Here is a 14,843-nt window from a genome sequence, read left to right on the forward strand (position 1 = left end):
AAACAAGGGCAATTCGGACCAATTTCTGTCTCATGCATACCGTGTTCTTCCATCCAGATTGCGCTTTTCATTCTAAGTTTTAAGGCTAGATGGCTAGACAGTTTGATATAAAATCAAGAAGTCAATGAACAACTTGTTTTAAAAATATTTTAAAAATTTCACATCTTTTTCCAAGTTATTATTATTTACCAACTACACGTTATTCAGCCTTGTACTATCCAAAAAAAAAGTGAAAAAATGAAAGACCTTTTTTAGAAATAAAAAGTGTCAAAAGACTCTCAAATTAATTTTTGTCGATTTCATCTTTGCAGCGCTTTCACCAGTAGGTTTAATAAGCGACTTCGTACCAGAGCTCGGCCCTCCACTTTTGCAATAAACTAACGCAACTAGTATCTGTATATGCTTATACTACTACTTGGGTCAAGGTGCTACAGTCAAAACCAAGATATCCTATAGTCAAAACTGTCTTTACCTATACCGCTACTACTACTTCCCCCCAGTTGCTTCATCACCGGTCACTTTGTCACCTTGCTCATCTTGATCACCGGTCACTTGGTCTCTTTGCTCACCGGTATCACCTGTCTACGAGTCAGTAATACAACCAGCATTAAGTATTGAGAAAAGATCCTGCTACCCATTATGCATCACCTGGTAATAATTTAACACCAAATATAATTTAACCCATTATGCATCACCGGTATAATTTAACCCATTATGCTACCCATTAAGACTTTATAATTTTACATCAAATAAAGCCACATTTAAGAAGAGCAAATTTGGACATCTCAATCTCCAACTTTTCACAAGAGTTTTCATAACCAAAATGATAGATAGTTGTTTGTAAATAAGTGCAGACGAAGCAGAAGAAAAGCACAAAACACCGATGACAACTTGTCAAAGAAATGCAACTCAAATTACATATCGAATTGAACTATCAAATATCAAAAATTTGACAAACAAGCTGTGTATCAAAGCAAAACATGAAGTGGTCCCCAGCACACCTTTATATGAAATAAGAAAAAGAACCTTTATGAAAGAAAAAGAAAAAAGAAAGCAGAGATTTTGGGAGAATACCATGCGTTTTTCTAGGTTTCCCATTCTTAGTTGCTGGTCTTTAATCGTGTCCTTGAGCATTCGGGTTTGTTCGTCGGTATCCAGTGAAGCCATGCTATGGTCGAATCAAAGCACACCACATCGTTGATAACTCTAAGCAAATGGAACAGATTTTCCAGGCCCAAACAGCATACAACAAACTGTAAAAGATTAAAACAATAATGGATAAAAAGAAGAATAGAAATAAAATTTGATTTACATTGTAAATTTATAATTTTTTTCTCACCCATCCTAGTTTAAGACGCCAAAATATCCTGTATAACTAAAACCCCAAAGGGATACGGTACAGCTGAGAAATGTCTTTTGCAACTATGAAAGTAGCCGCGTTAAAAAATGGCTCTGCCAAAGATTTTCTTCCTTGGTGGAAGAAGTATATCTGCAAAGTTCAGGAAAACACAAAAATAAAACATAAAATCTTTAAATCTTTAAAAAAAATATGCTATAATACTCAAGAATCTCCTACCGAAGACATCAAACAAATAGAGCTCATATAAGCGTCCTGTTTATCGCCCTTTTCAATTTCGTCCCATCGCCAACCGCACACCATGCCATACCCTGTCGCTGTTGCCAGTGCTGCAATCAGAATAATCTTCGGTGGAATGACCCTAGCACCACCTTCAGGGAGGTTCAGGCTAGCAAATGCTAGAGAATACGTAGCAGAATTTTGCAGGGTGACGGTGGTGGTGGTATTGGGAATGCAACGAAGGGTGATGAGATTACGGATGAAACGATAGCGGGGTTGGTTAAAACTTGAGGTGTTAAAATGGGTGACTTGGGCAGGTTTGGGTTGGGTAAAATGGGTAATGGGTATAAGTGAGTCAACCCATTTATACCCATTTAATTAGATGAGTATAAATGGGTAAGTCAAAAAATAAATTGGGTAACCCAATTACCCATTTATAACCCTTTTATTTTAATTTTTTGTAAATTCATTTAAATTTATTTTTGCAAACTAAGTTATCAATTTATACCGCTCTTTGTACTCATCATTAGTTTTAAATATTTATTTATAATGTTCAATAAGCCTAATTACCAAATTTTTTTCATTTATAGTCTATTTCACAAAATTACATATTATTTAATAATTGAATAATAAGAATATAAAAATTTGAAATAAGTACTATAAAAGTAAATATAAAAATTAAATCCAAAAATTTTTAACCCCTAAAATTTTTTCCATATATAAATTTAAAATTTCATTTTAGAAAGATAAGAAAAGAGGATCAAATTTATCTTAAATTGGTAATGTCGAAAAATGAGCAAGTTAACAAATTAAGAGAAAACAAAATAATAAAATAAAACCAACAAATAATAATAATAATGTAACAAAAGTAGTTAACATAATGACAAAATGAAAAATTTGAAAAAAAAAAATGGGTTGGAGAAAAGAAGAGATTTAGGGGAAGAGAATTTTTAATGGGTTAATTGGGTTTGATGGGTTACCCAATAATACCCATTTATTAAATGCATATTATTGGGTAACCCATTTATATCCATATACAATAATTTAAGATACTCATACCCATCTATTCATGGGCGGGTATGGATAAATTTAGTTAAGTGGGTTGATTTGCCACCTCTACTAAGCATGCACATGTTTCCCTAACAAATTAGACGCTATCAACAACTACGGAAACCCGTTTCAAGAAATTGGAACAGAAACTTAGAATTGTTTGCCCTTTCTATCGATTACGTGGCTTATGAAAAAAAGGGTGAAACTAAAAGAGGGGAAATACATCCCATTATCTCTATATTTGTGCTACGAATTGGACTTAAAAATAGTATTCATCAGGAAAGAACCCTCATTTGTACCTTTTCAAGCTGATACCATCCGCAGTGCTTGTCTCCTTTGTGGGGGAGGGGTCTTATTGTAGTGTTTTTCAGCCTTATTAAATGCAGTTCAAAAAATTTATCTATTTTTCCGTAACTGCATAGTAACGTCCTTGCAATATAGGTCTGGTCTTCCAGCTTATTATAATAAGTTGGACATTCACAATTTTATCCCCACCGTGCAACACGCGATTAATACCTCCTAGTCTTTTATAATCCTTGTTTGAAGCTTCTTCACTTAATGCTTGGTCCAACTTGAGGCGTTAATTTTAATTATTTAATTTTAAAATTGATAATTCAAAATCTAAGGAATATTTATTCGGTCATACTTTTCCGCACCCTCAACAACTTTCAGCTGAGAAATTTTATTACAGTCCAGACCAATTATTTGACAAATTTAATAGTTGAGTTTTCACTAGTGGGAATGCCCTGAAGAAGAATGTGGAATTCATAATTATACTTTAAGATTGTGGGGTCCATATTTGTTCGGTTAAGAGTATTTTAATTGTGAGAAATAAACTATTAAACTTGCCTAGTAAATAGTAATTAATATGGACGGTGATAAAATTCCATACCTCAGCATCTAGAATCGGAAAACATATCATCTATGTGAAACTTTGAAATTCATCTCTAGACTCTAATCTTATGTTATATACTCTTATTATTATATTAAAAAAGGCCGGTTTTGCTGTTTTTAAAGATGCAAACAAGGGCAGTTCGGACCAATTTCTGTCTCATGCATACCGTGTTCTTCCGTCCAGATTGCGCTTTTCATTCTAAGTTTCAAGGCTAGACGGCTAGACAGTTTGATATAAAATCAAGAAGTCAATGAACAACTTGTTTTAAAAATATTTTAAAAAATTCACATCTTTTTCCAAGTTATTATTATTTACCAACTACACGTTATTCAGCCTTGTACTATCCAAAAAAAAAAGTGAAAAAATGAAAGACATTTTTTGGAAATAAAAAGTGTCAAAAGACTCTCAAATTAATTTTTGTCGATTTCATCTTTGCAGCGCTTTCACCAGTAGGTTTAATAAGCGACTTCGTACCAGAGCTCGGCCCTCCACTTTTGCAATAAACTAACGCAACTAGTATCTGTATATGCTTATACTACTACTTGGGTCAAGGTGCTACAGTCAAAACCAAGATATCCTATAGTCAAAACTGTCTTTACCTATACCGCTACTACTACTTCCCCCCAGTTGCTTCATCACCGGTCACTTTGTCACCTTGCTCATCTTGATCACCGGTCACTTGGTCTCTTTGCTCACCGGTATCACCTGTCTACGAGTCAGTAATACAACCAGCATTAAGTATTGAGAAAAGATCCTGCTACCCATTATGCATCACCTGGTAATAATTTAACACCAAATATAATTTAACCCATTATGCATCACCGGTATAATTTAACCCATTATGCTACCCATTAAGACTTTATAATTTTACATCAAATAAAGCCACATTTAAGAAGAGCAAATTTGGACATCTCAATTTCCAACTTTTCACAAGAGTTTTCATAACCAAAATGATAGATAGTTGTTTGTAAATAAGTGCAGACGAAGCAGAAGAAAAGCACAAAACACCGATGACAACTTGTCAAAGAAATGCAACTCAAATTACATATCGAATTGAACTATCAAATATCAAAGATTTGACAAACAAGCTGTGTATCAAAGCAAAACATGAAGTGGCCCCCAGCACACCTTTATATGAAAGAAGAAAAAGAACCTTTATGAAAGAAAAAGAAAAAAGAAAGCAGAGATTTTGGGAGAATACCATGCATTTTTCTAGGTTTTCCATTCTTAGTTGCAGGTCTTTAATCGTGTCCTTGATCATTCGGGTTTGTTCGTCGGTTTTGTCTACCTCCTCCTTTATATCCTTTTCCGGGGTTGATTCATGTTGCTTTGATATCCAGTGAAGCCATGCTATGGTCGAATCATAGCACACCACATCGTTGATAATTCTAAGCAAATGGAACCGATTTTCCAGGCCCAAACAGCATACAACAAACTGTAAAAGATTAAAACAATAATGGATAAAAAGAAGAATAAAAATAAAATTTGATTTACATTGTAAATTTATAATTTTTTTCTCACCCATCCTAGTTTAAGACGCCAAAATATCCTGTATAACTACAACCCCAAAGGGATACGGTACAGCTGAGAAATGTCTTTTGAAACTATTTCGTCCCATCGCCAACCGCACACCATGCCATACCCTGTCGCTGTTGCCAGTGCTGCAATCAGAATAATCTTCGGTGGAATGACCCTAGCACCACCTTCAGGGAGGTTCAGGCTAGCAAATGCTAGAGAATACGTAGCAGAATTTTGCAGGGTGACGGTGGTGGTGGTATTGGGAATGCAACGAAGGGTGATGAGATTATGGATGAAACGATGGCGGTGTTGGTTGAAACTAGAGGTGTCAAAATGGGTGACTTGGGCGGGTTTGGGTTGGGTAAAATGGGTAATAGGTATAAGTGAGTCAACCCATTTATACCCATTTAATTAGATGAGTATAAATGGGTAAGTCAAAAAATGAATTGGATAACCCAATTACCCATTTATAACCCATTTATTATAATTTTTTGTAAATTCATTTTTGCAAACTAAGTTATCAATTTATACCGCTCTTTGTACCCATCAATAGTTTTAAATATTTACTTATAATGTTCAATAAGCCTAATTACCAAATTTTTTTCATTTATACTCTATTTCACAAAATTACATATTATTTAATAATTGAATAATAAGAATATAAAAATTTGAACTAAGTACTATAAAAGTTAATATAAAAATTTAATCCAAAAATTTTTAACCCCTAACATTTTTTTCATATATAAATTTAAATTTTCATTTTTGAAAGATAAGAAAAAAGATCAAATTTATCATAAATTGGTAATGTCGAAAAATTAGCAATTTAACAAATTAAGAGAAAACAAAATAATAAAATAAAACCAACAAATAATAATAATAATGAAACCAAAGTAGTTAACATAATGACAAAATGAAAAATTTGAAAAAAAAAATGGGTTGGAGAAAAGAAGAGATTTAAGGGAATAGTTCCAGAATTCAAGATCAAATGGTGGATAGGATTCAATCAAGAATTTAATTCAAAGTGTTAATACTCAAACAATAAATAATACAGATAATATATTAAATAGTATATCTCAAACATTGCAAAGTCTAACAACAGAAGCTCAGACTCAAACTCCTAGAATAAATACATTAGATAATATAATAAACGAAGAAATATCATCAGAAGAATCAAGCTACTCGGAAAATAATGAAGATATAATTTTACCTATAGAAGAGCAATTTAAAGAAGAAGATAACAATCAAATAAATAAAATAAGAAGAAGAAGACCTTTTAAAAATAATAAAAAAGATTGGCAAATAGTAAGCACTAGAAATTATTATCCAAAACCTAGTCCCCCAGATATTCAATATGAAGAAAGATCAAAATTTCATACCACAAAATATGATGGAGATTCAATTTATGAATGGAATATAGATGGAAGAGCAGAATATGAAGTATTAAACACTTTACAAGAAATGGGAATGGCTAGACTAGCTTATAAGTTAAAAAATATTCAAGAAAGAAATATTAACACTTCAAGATAAATTATCAATACTAGATCATACAATAGAAGTAGAAGATGATCAAGGTAATATTCAAGTTGCAGTAAAACCTTTATTCCATCTAGGAGTAGATGCTCCTATATATCTAGCTTTAAGAGATACAAGACTCAAAAGATATAAAATCTTTCTTTTATCTATGATTCAAACAAATGTATGTAATGGACCAATTTACTTTAACTGTACTCCAAATTTTTCAGTAGACTTAACAGATCCACATGTTCTGAATTCAGTCATATTAGATATTCATTTACAATATTTTAAGATACTCATACCCATCTATTCATGGGCGGGTATGGATAAATTTAGTTAAGTGGGTTGATTTGCCACCTCTACTGAGCATGCACATGTTTCCCTATCAAATTAGATGCTATCAACAGCTATGGAAACCCGTTTCAAGAAATTGGAACAGAAACTTAGAATTGTTTGCCCTTTCTATAGATTACGTGGCTTATGAAAAAAAGGGCGAAACTAAAAGAGGGGAAATACATCCCATTATCTCTATATTTGTGCTACGAATTGGACTTAAAAATAGTATTCATCAGGAAAGAACCCTCATTTGTACCTTTTCAAGCTGATACCATCCGCAGTGCTTGTCTCCTTTGTGGGGGGGGGTCATATTGTAGTGTTTTTCAGCCTTATTAAATGCAGTTCAAAAAATTTATCTATTTTTCCGTAACTGCAAAGTAACGTCCTTGCAATATAGGTCTGGTCTTCCAGCTTATTATAATAAGTTGGACATTCACAATTTTATCCCCACCGTGCAACGCGCGATTAATACCTCCTAGTCTTTTATAATCCTTGTTTGAAGCTTCTTCACTTAATGCTTGGTCCAACTTGAGGCGTTAATTTTAATTATTTAATTTTAAAATTGATAATTCAAAATCTAAGGAATATTAATTCGGTCATACTTATCCCCACCCTCAACAACTTTCAGCTGAGAAATTTTATTACAGTCCAGACCAATTATTTGACAAATTTAATAGTTGAGTTTTCACTAGTGGGAATGCCCTGAAGAAGAATGTGGAATTCATAATTATACTTTAAGATTGTGGGGTCCATATTTGTTCGGTTAAGAGTATTTTAATTGTGAGAAATAAACTATTAAACTTGCCTAGTAAATAGTAATTAATATGGACGGTGATAAAATTCCATACCTCAGCATCTAGAATCGGAAAACATATCATCTATGTGAAACTTTGAAATTCATCTCTAGACTCTAATCTTATGTTATATACTCTTATTATTATATTAAAAAAGGCCGGTTTTGCTGTTTTTAAAGATGCAAACAAGGGCAGTTCGGACCAATTTCTGTCTCATGCATACCGTGTTCTTCCGTCCAGATTGCGCTTTTCATTCTAAGTTTCAAGGCTAGACGGCTAGACAGTTTGATATAAAATCAAGAAGTCAATGAACAACTTGTTTTAAAAATATTTTAAAAAATTCACATCTTTTTCCAAGTTATTATTATTTACCAACTACACGTTATTCAGCCTTGTACTATCCAAAAAAAAAAGTGAAAAAATGAAAGACATTTTTTGGAAATAAAAAGTGTCAAAAGACTCTCAAATTAATTTTTGTCGATTTCATCTTTGCAGCGCTTTCACCAGTAGGTTTAATAAGCGACTTCGTACCAGAGCTCGGCCCTCCACTTTTGCAATAAACTAACGCAACTAGTATCTGTATATGCTTATACTACTACTTGGGTCAAGGTGCTACAGTCAAAACCAAGATATCCTATAGTCAAAACTGTCTTTACCTATACCGCTACTACTACTTCCCCCCAGTTGCTTCATCACCGGTCACTTTGTCACCTTGCTCATCTTGATCACCGGTCACTTGGTCTCTTTGCTCACCGGTATCACCTGTCTACGAGTCAGTAATACAACCAGCATTAAGTATTGAGAAAAGATCCTGCTACCCATTATGCATCACCTGGTAATAATTTAACACCAAATATAATTTAACCCATTATGCATCACCGGTATAATTTAACCCATTATGCTACCCATTAAGACTTTATAATTTTACATCAAATAAAGCCACATTTAAGAAGAGCAAATTTGGACATCTCAATCTCCAACTTTTCACAAGAGTTTTCATAACCAAAATGATAGATAGTTGTTTGTAAATAAGTGCAGACGAAGCAGAAGAAAAGCACAAAACACCGATGACAACTTGTCAAAGAAATGCAACTCAAATTACATATCGAATTGAACTATCAAATATCAAAAATTTGACAAACAAGCTGTGTATCAAAGCAAAACATGAAGTGGTCCCCAGCACACCTTTATATGAAATAAGAAAAAGAACCTTTATGAAAGAAAAAGAAAAAAGAAAGCAGAGATTTTGGGAGAATACCATGCGTTTTTCTAGGTTTCCCATTCTTAGTTGCTGGTCTTTAATCGTGTCCTTGAGCATTCGGGTTTGTTCGTCGGTTTTGTCTACCTCCTCCTTTATATCATTTTCCGGGGTTTATTCATGTTGTTTTGATATCCAGTGAAGCCATGCTATGGTCGAATCATAGCACACCACATCGTTGATAACTCTAAGCAAATGGAACTGATTTTCCAGGCCCAAACAGCATACAACAAACTGTAAAAGATTAAAACAATAATGGATAAAAAGAAGAATAAAAATAAAATTTGATTTACATTGTAAATTTATAATTTTTTTCTCACCCATCCTAGTTTAAGACGCCAAAATATCCTGTATAACTAAAACCCCAAAGGGATACGGTACAGCTGAGAAATGTCTTTTGCAACTATGAAAGTTGCCACGTTAAAAATTGGCTCTGCCAAAGATCTTCTTCCTTGGTGGAAGAAGTATATCCGCAAAGTCCAGGAAAACACAAAAAATAAAACATAAAATCTTTAAATCTTTAAAAAAAATATGCTATAATACTCAAAAATTTCCTACCGCAGACATCAAACAAATAGAGCTCATATACGCGTCCTGTTTATCGCCCTTTTTCATTTCGTCCCATCACCAACCGCACACCATGCCATACCCTGTCGCTGTTGCCAGTGCTGCAATCAGAATAATCTTCGGTGGAATGACCCTAGCACCACCTTCAGGGAGGTTCAGGCTAGCAAATGCTAGAGAATACGTAGCAGAATTTTGCAGGGTGACGGTGGTGGTGGTATTGGGAATGCAACGAAGGGTGATGAGATTACGGATGAAACGATAGCGGGGTTGGTTGAAACTAGAGGTGTCAAAATGGGTGACTTGGGCAGGTTTGGATTGGGTAAAATGGGTAATGGGTATAAGTGATTCAACCCATTTATACCCATTTAATTAGATGAGTATAAATGGGTAAGTCAAAAAATGAATTGGTTAACCCAATTACCCATTTATTTTAATTTTTTGTAAATTCATTTTTGCAAACTAAGTTACCAATTTATACCGCTCTTTGTACCCATCATTAGTTTTAAATATTTACTTATAATGTTCAATAAGCCTAATTACCAAATTTTTTTCATTTATACTCTATTTCACAAAATTACATATTATTTAATAATTGAATAATAAGAATATAAAAATTTGAACTAAGTACAATAAAAGTTAATATAAAAATTAAATCCAAAAATTTTGAACCCCTAACATTTTTTCCATATATAAATTTAAAATTTCATTTTAGAAAGATAAGAAAAAAGGATCAAATTTATCTTAAATTGGTAATGTCGAAAAATGAGCAAGTTAACAAATTAAGAGAAACAAAATAATAAAATAAAACCAACAAATAATAATAATAATGAAACAAATGTAGTTAACATAATGACAAAATGAAAAATTTGAAAAAAAAAATGGGTTGGAGAAAAGAAGAGATTTAGGGGAAGAGAATTTTAAATGGGTTAATTGGGTTTGATGGGTTACCCAATAATACCCATTTATTAAATGCATATTATTGGGTAACCCATTTATATCCATATACAATAATTTAAGATACTCATACCCATCTATTCATGGGCGGGTATGGATAAATTTAGTTAAGTGGGTTGATTTGCCACCTCTACTGAGCATGCACATGTTTCCCTAACAAATTAGACGCTATCAACAACTATGGAAACCCGTTTCAAGAAATTGGAACAGAAAATTTAGAATTGTTTGCCCTTTCTATCGATTACGTGGCTTATGAAAAAAAGGGCGAAACTAAAAGAGGGGAAATACATCCCATTATCTCTATGTTTGTGCTACGAATTGGACTTAAAAATAGTATTCATCAGGAAAGAACCCTCATTTGTACCTTTTCAAGCTGATACCATCCGCAGTGCTTGTCTCCTTTGTGGGGGAGGGGTCTTATTGTAGTGTTTTTCAGCCTTATTAAATGCAGTTCAAAAAATTTATCTATTTTTCCGTAACTGCATAGTAACGTCCTTGCAATATAGGTCTGGTCTTCCAGCTTATTATAATAAGTTGGACATTCACAATTTTATCCCCACCGTGCAACGCGCGATTAATACCTCCTAGTCTTTTATAATCTTTGTTTGAAGTTTCTTCACTTAATGCTTGGTCCAACTTGAGGCATTAATTTTAATTATTTAATTTTAAAATTGATAATTCAAAATCTAAGGAATATTAATTCGGTCATACTTATCCCCACCCTCAACAACTTTCAGCTGAGAAATTTTATTACAGTCCAGACCAATTATTTGACAAATTTAATAGTTGAGTTTTCACTAGTGCGAATGCCCTGAAGAAGAATGTGGAATTCATAATTATACTTTAAGATTGTGGGGTCCATATTTGTTCGGTTAAGAGTATTTTAATTGTGAGAAATAAACTATTAAACTTGCCTAGTAAATAGTAAATAATATGGACGGTGATAAAATTCCATACCTCAGCATCTAGAATCAGAAAACATATCATCTATGTGAAACTTTGAAATTCATCTCTAGACTCTAATCTTATGTTATATACACTTATTATTATATTAAAAAAGGCCGGTTTTGCTGTTTTTAAAGATGCAAACAAGGGCAGTTCGGACCAATTTCTGTCTCATGCATACCGTGTTCTTCCGTCCAGATTGCGCTTTTAATTCTAAGTTTCAAGGCTAGACGGCTAGACAGTTTGATATAAAATCAAGAAGTCAATGAACAACTTGTTTTAAAAATATTTTAAAAAATTCACATCTTTTTCCAAGTTATTATTATTTACCAACTACACGTTATTCTGCCTTGTACTATCCAAAAAAAAAGTGAAAAAATGAAAGACATTTTTTGGAAATAAAAAGTGTCAAAAGACTCTCAAATTAATTTTTGTCGATTTCATCTTTGCAGCGCTTTCACCAGTAGGTTTAATGAGCGACTTCGTACCAGAGCTCGGCCCTCCACTTTTGCAATAAACTAACGCAACTAGTATCTGTATATGCTTATACTACTACTTGGGTCAAGGTGCTACAGTCAAAACCAAGATATCCTATAGTCAAAACTGTCTTTACCTATACCGCTACTACTACTTCCCCCCAGTTGCTTCATCACCGGTCACTTTGTCACCTTGCTCATCTTGATCACCGGTCACTTTGTCTCTTTGCTCACCGGTATCACCTGTCTACGAGTCAGTAATACAACCAGCATTAAGTATTGAGAAAAGATCCTGCTACCCATTATGCATCACCTGGTAATAATTTAACACCAAATATAATTTAACCCATTATGCATCACCGGTATAATTTAACCCATTATGCTACCCATTAAGACTTTATAATTTTACATCAAATAAAGCCACATTTAAGAAGAGCAAATTTGGACATCTCAATCTCCAACTTTTCACAAGAGTTTTCATAACCAGAATGATAGATAGTTGTTTGTAAATAAGTGCAGACGAAGCAGAAGAAAAGCACAAAACACCGATGACAACTTGTCAAAGAAATGCAACTCAAATTACATATCGAATTGAACTATCAAATATCAAAGATTTGACAAACAAGCTGTGTATCAAAGCAAAACATGAAGTGGTCCCCAGCACACCTTTATATGAAAGAAGAAAAAGAACCTTTATGAAAGAAAAAGAAAATAGAAAGCAGAGATTTTGGGAGAATACCATGCGTTTTTCTAGGTTTCCCATTCTTTGTTGCAGGTCTTTAATCGTGTCCTTGAGCATTTGGATTTGTGTGACGACCCCACTTCTCCCAAGGGCTAACCCAAGGGTATCGACGGGCCGCCTCCCTAACTCGCGCCAAGACTCAAAACCTAATGTAATAAAACTAGATAAATCGAAAGAGCACTATATACAATATATACAATCCCCAAAAGGGTTCTAATTACATTTTTCAAAAGTACCTGCTCATACTATTACATCCTTATCATTATAACCAAAACCAAAGAGTAGACTCCAAGGAGGGTCCTTATACAAATCACCAAAAGTAAAACAAACATCCTAATTGTCCAGCTATTACATGCAAATCTAACTATACTAGTGTCTGTGTCAAAAGTCCCCGCGTCGGCCCCTTCTAAGGAAAACAAAAGAAAAGGGGTAAACTATATGCTTAGCAAGTAAACAGGGGCAAAAGCGTAAATCTCACATATTAACAATTACACAGTAAGAGTAAAGCAAAAGCAGAAAAGTAACATCACATAATAAGGATACAGGTGGCTCCAAAGCCAGATCGTTTGCCATGTGTGACCTCCTGCCGACACTCCGTCGACCACAAATAATGGTCTGTAGAACTTCACTTGTACTCCCACCGTACACCTTATCACCCTCTCTGGCCAGACACCTCACAAACTTGTTCGAGCGAACGAAATTGAGCTTGGTTCACAAGCTCGGGTCACAAACTTGGTCCACATAATCGGTGAACCGGATTCACAAACTTGGTGACCTCAAACCAGGTTGGACTGACTTCGACCAAACCCTAACCGGCTCGAATAGTCCATCTAGGTCATGAGATCGGGTCCCAAACTCACAAACTTCACAAAATTTACTCAAAAGTCACCCCGAGCCACAAGGTCAAGGGGTTTAGTTCCAAAATGATTCATATACATATGCCATGTACAAATATGTGCGTAAATTAGGGTTTAGGTCGAGTGCGATAAAGTACACCCTCGCCTAGATACCCTTTTCATACATATCGAAACACATAACCAACTAACACATAAGAGCGGCCTGAATACTTACTCAACGAACAAAAGAGCAAAAGTACGAAATTCGTGCCGCGAGGAGTAGCTAGTAGGTCCCACCGGCTCCACCTAGCTCACCAACGTCTGAAATAGAAGATTGTATCACATATTATCACAAACGGCCAATAACATGCCCAAAACAAGCAAAACGGCAAAATCGGCACATGCAAGTGCGGAAACGGCAAAATGGGCGCACGCGCCCGCGCGGAACGGCAAACGGAAATGGCCAAATCTGCCATCTCAAACCGTTTTGATCAAAATTTAGGCTAGGAATGTCGGATCAAGGTGATCGAGACACCATTTCGAAGCTATGAGGAAGGGCTACAATTTTCATGAAGACACCTAAGTCCGGATCTGAACAGAAATAGGTCGAAAGTATGGAAAATTGTTCCAGAAATTTGCACTTTAGAGTGATGGACAGGGTATGTTTGCTGGACCATAACTCCCAGCTCATCAATCCAAATCAGGAAATTCCAAAGGCATTAGAAAGCTAAGACATAAGGATAAAACTTTGATGTTTTGGCCAAGACCTGAATCCATTCAGAATAGAACGAAAGTTGAGTGTCAAAGTACCCGTCAGAACTGTCCAGATTCAAGGCAGTTCTGACGATCGATCTTGTTTTGCTCATAACAGGAGCTACGGAACTCGGATTTCGACGCACTTTATACCGTTTCGAAGCTGAGACCAAGATCTACATTTCTTATGAAGGGATCAACACCCAGTTCGCACATTATCAAAACGGATAAAACATGGGCAGAAGCAAAAGTCAAAACGTAACACATTTCAGGGTACAAAACAGGTGCTAGTGTTTTGTCTATAACTCGGGCTACACTGATCCCTTTGACCTGAAATTTTGCAGGAATATTCAGGACATAAGAGGTTACAACTTTAATGTTTTGAGAAACTTCTAAATCCATACGTAACATTAAGAAAAATGAAACCGAAGTTCAAATGCTGAACTGCCCTGGTTACCCGTTTTGCCGGTTTCCAATGTCGCAAACGCATGGTTCATTTCTATGGTTCTTATGCAAGGTTTCTAACTATTCTCATACCAAATAAACACACATATACTAACTTCTAAATGACCTACCAATGGTCCAAAGTTTTCCCTCTAAGCCACTACAAAATTGCCAAAACTAACCA

The sequence above is a fragment of the Coffea eugenioides genome, chromosome 7, assembly GCF_003713205.1.
Source record: "Coffea eugenioides isolate CCC68of chromosome 7, Ceug_1.0, whole genome shotgun sequence".
Lineage (NCBI taxonomy): Eukaryota > Viridiplantae > Streptophyta > Magnoliopsida > Gentianales > Rubiaceae > Coffea > Coffea eugenioides.